General features: G+C 48.3%; 1 non-coding gene across 1 annotated transcript; it reads right to left on the bottom strand.

The window, feature by feature from the left end:
- Window positions 1–204: 204 nt before the first annotated feature.
- Window positions 205–276, bottom strand: TRNAS-ACU (transfer RNA serine (anticodon ACU)). The gene has a single exon. It is a non-coding gene; the product is annotated as a tRNA-Ser (tRNA).
- Window positions 277–8883: the final 8607 nt, after the last annotated feature.

Below are 8883 nucleotides of genomic sequence, written 5' to 3'. Positions count from 1 at the left end.
CTGAAGCACCTGAGCTGGGGCAGCGGAAATAAAGGACAGCAGGCAGAATGGAGAAATGAAATGAAAGAGGTGAGGGGACAGAAATAGAGGACAGGGGGAGAAGTAAAAGAAGAAAGGAATTTCGACCACCTGGGGATCTTTAACGTGATCTGACATCGCACAGCACACGGGCGCCTTAGCGTTTTTCCTCCATAAAAACGCAGCCGCCGCGGTCGGGTTCGAACCCGGGAACTCCGGATCAGTAGTCCAGCGCCCTAACCACTGAGCCACCACGGCGGGGCTACAAAGCGAAAGGGAGATTGAGGTCTCCACTGACCCACGGATCCGGTTGTGCGCCTTTGCTTTCGTGAAAATCAACGGTCTTTTGCAAAGTTGTCAACGCGGATGAACTCTACGAACGTCCTCGGCTAACTTGTTTTGTTTTATTTTTGAGGAAAGTAAATGGCACAATAACCGCCTCTCATATCTTGATGGACACCCGAATTGCGCCTAAAGGAAGAGATCATCATCATCATCATTTATTAACCCTTAAGAGTTCCGTCAGGGACATTACATAAGGGGGGGGGGTGGTACAGGGGTGTTCAGCCGTCATACATGAATATAAATAGAATGAATATAAATATAGAAGGAATATAAAAAAACAGAAAAATATAGAAAATATAGAATTGAAAAAAAAAGTAGAACAAGACGAAAAAAGATAGAAGTAACAAATTCAAATAATCACGTCATGACAAAAACAAATTGCAACTTTGGAAGTAGCACAGGATGGTCAGTTAGCAGGGCTTGGAAGCTGGCATAGGGTGCAGGAAAAAATTATTTGTCGTTGAGATGGTCGATTAGGAGCTGTCTGAATCTGGAAGGATTAGTCTCAATGATAATGTGTTCGGGGAGGTTATTCCAGCTTTCTATAGCACTGGGAAGGAAAGATTTATTGAAATAATTGGTGGAGCCGTGCAAACGCTGTATGCTTAAGGAGTTAAATAAACGACGAGATGATCGTACCGGAGCTCGTAGAAGGTTTTCTCGAAGTGCTGGAAAGTTAAAGTACAGTTTGTGAAAAAGACAAAGAATTGAAGTTTTCCTGCGAAAGGCTAATGACTTGATGCCGAGAGATGATTTCAACGCTGTGATGCTGAGCTGAGATTTATACAGTGAGGCGATGAAGCGTGCTGCCCGATTCTGGATGGCTTCGAGTGAATCTATCAAGTAGGCTTGGTGAGGATTCCATATTGTTGAGGCGTATTCTAGTTTAGTTCGAATGTACGTTTCATATGCTAGTTGTCTGGTGGCTGCTGTGGACATGGAAAGTGATCGCCTGATGAATCCGAGTGATCTGGAGGCACTAGCACATAGTTTCGTGATGTGATTAGCCCAGGTTAGGTTGGTTGTTATCTCGATGCCGAGGTACCGGTATGAATCTGTTTGAGACAGCGCTATGGAGTTCAGGGAGTACGAAAAATGAAGAATCGAACGTTTACGTGAGATGTGCATGAACTTACATTTAGAAACGTTGAGCTGCATTAGCCAGTCGGAACACCACTTCTGAATTCGGCTTAGGTCATCCTGTAATAATTCCTGATCACTGCTATTGTTGATGCGGCGATAAATGACGCAGTCATCCGCAAAGAGACGGACAGATGATAAAATACCAGATGGCAAATCGTTGATGAAGATTAAAAAGAGTAATGGAGCAAGAACCGATCCTTGGGGAACCCCGGAGATTACTCTAGTAGTTTGAGATGCATGACTGGCGATGACGGTGAATTGCAAGCGGTTGGTTAAGAAACAGTGGATCCAGGATAAGACAAGCGGGTCAAGTGACAGAGCTGAGAGTTTGGAAAAGAGACGCTGGTGAGGGACGCGATCGAATGCCTTGGCGAAATCTAAATAAATTATATCGGTTTGGAAGGCGGAGTCTAGATTTAGGTGAAGATCAGTTGTAAGTTCGAACAGCTGAGTTTCGCACGAAAAACCTGCCCTGAAACCATGCTGATTGGGAAAGAAGAAACGATTGTGGTCAAGGTGAGATGCGATGTGCGAGTATATTATATGTTCGAAAAGTTTACAAGAAATACATGTCAGTGAAATTGGTCGATAATTTGAGGGGTCGGAGCGATCTGCAGCTTTGAAAACTGGGACAACTTTGCTTAATTTCCAGTCGTCTGGAATCTGACTAGTATTAAGAGACTGGGCAAAAATGAGTTGTAAGATTTGGCTCGTGAAATATTTAGTTGCTTTAAAAATCTTAGCAGGGTCTGGTCCAGGGGAAGTGGATATCTTTAGATTATCTATGAGTTTTAAAATTCCCTCTGCTGTGATGGTAACAGGTGGCATAGGTGCATAGTTTAGACTTGGCACGGAAACAATGCTTGCTGTTGGCTCCTGGGTAAATACGGACGTGAAATAGGAATGACGTCGGAGCGCTCGGAAATTGGAACATCGGAGCCGTCTCGTGCCTTCAGGGAAATATTGTGCGAACTGTTTTTATTGGGCGTGAGCAAGTTCCAAAACTTCTTGGGGTTTACCCGCATTATCTCAATGAGATCGTGACAGTAGAATTTTCGTTTTGAAGATCGTAATAACTGCGTGTATTCGTGCAGACTTGCAAGATATTTGTCCCACTTCCTAGCGCATCCTGATTTCTTTGCGTTACGGAATAGGCGTTTTTTCTTTCGCGACAACTTCCTCAGCGCATTTGAGTACCATGGTTTATTGGCATCCCCACGAATGCAGATGAGCGGGACGTAAGCTTCTATAAGCGATAACATTTTCTCTTTAAATAGACACCAGTTGTTATTCAGGGATCTGCTATGTATGGAAATTTGAAACGTCTGAAGAAATTCTTCAAGGTGGGAGTTAATGCTTGGGAAATCGGCCTTGGAATAATCACGGATGTATTTAACAGACGGTTGGCGTATAGGAATTTCAATGGACAGGTTGAAAGTTATGATACAGTGATCACTTAGACCACTAGTACACAAAAGCGATTGAACTAATTCTGGATTGGATACAAGGACGAGGTCTAGTATGTTTGAGCCTCGAGTTGGTGCACACACTGTTTGGGTAAGGTTAAACGTAAGGACGAGATCCAAGAAATATTTGGATGGACGAGATGACGCAGTCAAGTTATCCCAATCGATGTCTGGAAAATTGAAGTCGCCACAGAGGATGAAGTTGGCATGAGAGAATCTAGACTGCAAATCTTCAAGAACAGAGTGAAGGTCGCTTATGAAAGAAGGATCCGTATCGGGGGCTCGATAGCATGCAATTAGAATGTTGTTGCAAGAGGGAAAATTAAATTTGATGCAGAGTATTTCGCTATGGCAATTGACATCAACTGGGGTAGAAGAAAGGCTTGTTTTCATACTGGAGGGAGGGAAATAGAAAACTGAAAATTTAAAGTTGGATTTTGAGGAGAGGCTCGGCGGTGCGCAGTGGCTGAACAGTTGTGGCTCGGTGCTACTACTGGCGCATGCGCAGTAGTGGCTAGAGAGCCAGAGAGAGATAAAAATTGGCAGTGGTTTAGCTCGTCTATGCCAGGATGTACGTAGCGAAAGCTAACCCATAGCATGGTTAGCCTTGGTGAATCTTGATTGCAAGTCGAGTTTAGTCTAGCTGTCTAGCTATGCTGTTGTCGCATTAAAGACCACACAACTGTGGTTGCAGCGCACGCGAGCTCTGCCTTTCAATCCTCCTACATGTTATAAGGCATGCGACGCAGCTGGCGAAGCGAGCGAAGGCGAGCGCAACGAGGAGGAACGTGGTGTGACGTCAGACCAAACGGCAGCGGCGGCGAGCCCCGCGGTATGACATCATGCCAGATGGCACGGCGAATGCGCAAAGCACAGTAACCGTCTGACATATCTCGGTAAATATCCGAATTGCGCCGTAAAGGAAGGGATGGAGGAGGGAAAGAAAAGAAAAAGAGAACTGAAAATTTAAAGTTGCATTTTGAGGAAAGGCGCGGCGCTGCGGAGCGGCGGTACATCTGTGGTTCGGTGCTACTAGTGGAGCATGCGCAGTTTTGAATAGGAACCCAGAGACAGAAATACGACGGGTGTCGCCACTGCTCCTCGCGCATGCGCAGCACGGCTCACCAGGAATCATGCGAAATTGCTCAACCTGCGGCCAGTAAAGCTTCCGCTTTAAAAGATGTTTCAATTCGTCCATCAAACCCGGGTACTCCGAATCAGTAGCCACGCCTCCATCGAAATGCGGCCGCCACGGTCGGGTTCGAACCGTGGTATTCCGGCTCAGAAGAGCGCCTTCACCACTCAGCCACCGTGGCGGGTCGTCTGCCAGTTCATACTTTCAGAGGGGTAGCAGAGGGCAGCGCGAGAGACCGCTGCTCCACCTGTGGACTGCGAGCACACTCCAGCCACTGATACGGCTTCTAAGTTAGCTTTAGTGAAAACCTCCCCTTCGCTCTAGGCGGTCTCGTGGTTGCAGCACAGCCCAACCGAGCTGGTAACGGCGACGACGCTATGCACGCCCACTGTCTCGACGCATCAGCGAACGGCGATTTGTGGCTGGAACCCATTACATCGACCACACGGCCTGCTAACAATACTGGCGTCAGGGCACATCGAAACCCAGATTTACATTGTAGTGGAATCGCTCACGCTACGACTAATTACCAAACGCCAGGCAGCGCTGCATTTGTAGCCATCCTACAATGTCATGCCGGCTTAATGCTGAGATCCAAAGCCCGCGCATATTGGCTCGCATGTATTGGAAGCCCGCGTATATTATAACATGATGTGAGCACATCATCATCATTCAGTACATTTAATGGCATTTCATTTCTCATATTACACCAAACTGTTTTTTTTTTCGGAGGATGTTTTAGGTAGATACAGAGAGAGGGGAAGGCTTCTGGTTGGCTACCTTGCACTGCATGGGTAAGAGAAAATGAATGAATGAATGAAAAACTTTTTATTGATTCTCTTAGGGGGGTGGTAGCGGTGGAGGACGAAGTCTTCATCTTGAAGCTTGGGTCCTCCTTGGCCGTGGGTGGGCCCCTATACCAGGGCTCCACTGAGTCGGGCCACCTCGCTTGCGTGCGCTACTAGGGCCCTTTGGACCCCGAGCTCGCAGCTGGTGAGCCGGCTCTCCCATTGCTCCGCACATGGTGTTGTGTGTTTGTGGAATGCATGATTTCTTTCGCACTCCCACGTGATATGGTATAATGTCGGTCGTGCTCCGCACCACGGGCAGTTGGCGCTATACTGTGTGGGGAACATTTTGTTTAGTATGTATAAGTTAGGAAAGTAGCCGGTTTGCAGTCTTCGCCATACTGTGGCCTCCTCCTTGGTTAATGCTTTATGCGGTGGGGGATATTGGATTCTTAGCCCCTTGTATAGGTTTAGTAATTCCGAATAACTGTCCCCACAAGCGACTTGAGACTCCTCCGGGGTTAACGACGTTCCTGCTCGGCTGTTCATTCCTCGAGCTAGGATGTCTGCCCCTTCATTGCCCCTGATCCCCGCGTGACTTGGTATCCAGATTAAACTTTGGGTTTGTAGTTCCTCGGGGAGCGGGGCTCCTCCGAGGATTTTGAGCTCAGTACTGCTAATTCTACCTCGGATATAGTTCTGGTACGCTTCTTGCAAATCTGTTAAAATGTTAAGGGAATTCCCTGTTCTATATCCTTCTCTAGCTGCCAGGGCGACAGCTATCTCCTCTGCCTCCGTTATATCGGACACTTCGGCTGTGAGGCTCGTGATGTGTTCTCCTCGGTTGTTTACGACTACCGCTATGGCGTAGTTTTTGTGTACTTGGAGGTATAGGGAGGCGTCTGTATAGACTGTATTGTCTCTGTGCCCCATGTTCCTCTCGTAAAACTCTGCTCTAGCCGGTCTCCTGTTAACACGGAGGTTTTGGTCCATGTTTCGGTGGATAGGTTGTATGCTTATTTTCTTTTTTAGCGGGTCTGGTATTGCGGCCCTACTCTTTTGCGGCTTTTCGCCATCCCGACTCAACCTCGTCAGGAGCGCCCTTCCGGTTGTTGTGTTGCTAAGTCTTCGTACTTGTGCCTTGAGCTGGCATTCCCTCAGTTCTTCAAAGGTGTTGATAACTCCAAGTAGCATGAGCTTGTCGTTCGAGGTGTTTTTTTTTTTTGGAGATGAAGGTCTGTCTTGTACGCCTTCCGGAGTATCGTCTCCGCTTGCTCCTTTTCTGCCTTGATGGTTACGTGGTACGGCAGTAAATATGTTACCCGGCTGACCACTAGGCTGTTGACCAGCCTGAGTGTGTCCTCCTTCATGCCGTATTGCTTGTGGGCTACTCTGCTAATCATTCGGCCCACCTGCTCCGCTGCTTTGCTTAGCAGGCTGAGGTTGTGGCTGCATTTCCGGCTTCCTTGCAGCCACATGCCGACGATTCTAATCATCTTTTGCTCCGGGATATTCTGGCCCTCTAGTTTTACTTCGAGTGGGGCATCCGTAGGGTGTCTGCCTACTCTGAGGAGATCGGACTTCTCCGTTGAGCATCTGAGTCTCCTTTGTCTTGTATATTCTGCAGGTGGCAGCCTCTTGTAGTGCCTCTTGCTTCTCTCCCAGTGAGCCTTGGGTGGTCCAGATGGTGATGTCGTTGGCGTACATTGCGTGATTGATCCCCTGGATTCGGCTGAGTTTCTTGGCAAGACTGATCATCGCTATGTTGAGGAGTATTGGCGAGATTACGGAGCCCTGTGGAGTGCCCTTGCTTGACGTGGAGAAGGTGTCACTCCGTAGGTCTCCTAGGCCTACTGTTGCCGTTCTGTTTGTGAGGAAGCTTCTGACGTAGTCATGAATCTTCTTCCCGCAGTTGGTGGTGTTTAGGCCTTCCATTATAGCGGCGTGGGACACCTTGCCAAAGGCCCCCTTGATATCGACGGCCATGACAAGGTTCTCCCCTTGTTTTGGCATTGTTTCCAGTACCTCCTTTTTAACTGTAGTAATATGTATTCGGTTGAAAGGTTGGCCCTGAATCCGAACGTGGTGTTGGGGTACCATCCTTCGTCTTCTAGGTGCGTTTGTATTCGTCCGTTACAATTCTCTCGTACAGCTTGCCTAGGCACGATGTTAGCGAGATGGGTCTAAGATTTTCAATCTGGAGCTTTTTGTCGGGTTTGGGGATCATGACGACGACGGCGTGTTTCCACTCCGCTGGTACCGTCCCTTCTTCCCATTGTTTGTTGAGGTATAGATTGAGTTGATTGATTGCTTCGTCGCTTAAATTTCGAATCAGCGATTTGTTGATTTTGTCCGCTCCCGCTGCCGTGTTTTTTGTTGTCGCCCTTATGGCATCGACGACCTCTTCTCTCGTAATGGGTCTGTCCGTGGTTGGCCTTTCCACGACCTGGTAGTAGCCTTGGTAGCCGTCCACCTGGTCCTTCCCATAGCATTTCTCTCGTACCGCTTGGAGCAGTTGTTCTTCTGTGCCTTCGTACTGGTATATCAGTCTTTGGATGGATTTGCTGCTTTCCGCCTTGCTTTTGCTTGAGTACATTAGCGTTTTTAGAGTGTGCCACGTTCTAGCTTTGCTGAGGGTGCCATTCAGCATAGAAGAGAAAATGAAAATTGATCCGGAGTACCCAGGTTCGAACCCGATCGCGGCAGCTGCGTTTCCATGGAGGCGAAACGCTAAGGCGCCGGTGCGCTGTTTGATGTCAGTGCACGTTAAAGATACCCAGGAGTTCGAAATTATTCCGGAGGAGCCCTCGGCTACGGCACCTCTTTCTTCCTTTCTTCTTTCACTCCCTCCTTTATCCCTTCCCTTACGGCGCGGTTCAGGTGTCCGACGATATATGAAATAGGTACTGCGGCATTTCCTTCCCTCAAAAACCAATTAATTAGTAAAATGAAAATTCGTTTTGGGAAAACAAAACGGACCCGGCACGGTGGCCCCGCCACGGTGGCTCAGTGGTTAGGGCGCTCGACTACTGATCCGGAGTTCCCGGGTTCGAACCCGACCGCGGCGACTGCGTTTTCATGGACGAAAAACGGCAAGGCGCCCGTGTGCTGTGCGATGTCAGCGCACGTTAAAGATCCCCAGGTGGTCGAAATTATTCCGGAGCCCTCCACTACGGCACCTCTCTTTTCCTTTCTTCTTTCCCTCCCGCCTTTATCCCTTCCCTTACGGCGCGGTTCAGGTGTCCAACGATATATGAGACAGATACTGCGCCATTTGCTTTCCCCCAAAACCAATTATTACTCGGCACGGTGGCTCAGTAGTTAGGGCGCTCGACTACAGATCCGGTGTTCATGGGCTCGAACCCGACCGCCGCGGCTGCTTTTTTATAGAGGAAAAACACTAAGGCGCCCGTGTACTGTGCGATGTGAGCGCACGTTAGAGATGGAAGGAAGGAAGAAAGGAAGGAAGGAAGGAGGGAAGGAAGGAAGGAAGGAAGGAAGGAAGGAAGGAAGGAAGGCCCCAGACGTTGCTGGCACATACGCACTACGGGGGAGTGGCCAAGAGACAGGCGGTTAATTACCGGATACAGGAAAGTTTTGACGGGAAAAGCAGTGGCAATAGTATGTAGTCTGATAGATTAGAAGAGGGAGGGAAAGGGGCCCAGTTAACTTGGAGATCGAAGACGGGACAATTGCTTAATGTGCATAATAGTACACAATGCCTGTAATGTTGCAATGTCGTACTGAGAGAGAGCGGGAAAAAGAAAATAGAATGGGAGTCGCTGCGTTTCTTGAAGAAAATTTTGCACAGCGGAGCGCTGTCGCTTCGTCCAAGCAAAGAAGCGCCAATGGAAAGAACAACCGCGGAAGACACAGGCAAGCCCAGTTGATGAAATGGAATTTGCAAAAGACCCTTCCTCAAATGAGAAAAGCGGCGGCAGAACAGCAGGAAGTGATCTATTGTCTCAGGTTCGGCACAAAAAGGGCA

Source organism: Amblyomma americanum, chromosome 10, assembly GCF_052857255.1.
Source record: "Amblyomma americanum isolate KBUSLIRL-KWMA chromosome 10, ASM5285725v1, whole genome shotgun sequence".
In the NCBI taxonomy this organism is placed as follows: Eukaryota; Metazoa; Arthropoda; class Arachnida; order Ixodida; family Ixodidae; genus Amblyomma; species Amblyomma americanum.
The sequence above is the reverse complement of the archived record's forward strand: the minus strand, read 5'-3'. Positions and strand labels throughout refer to the sequence as shown.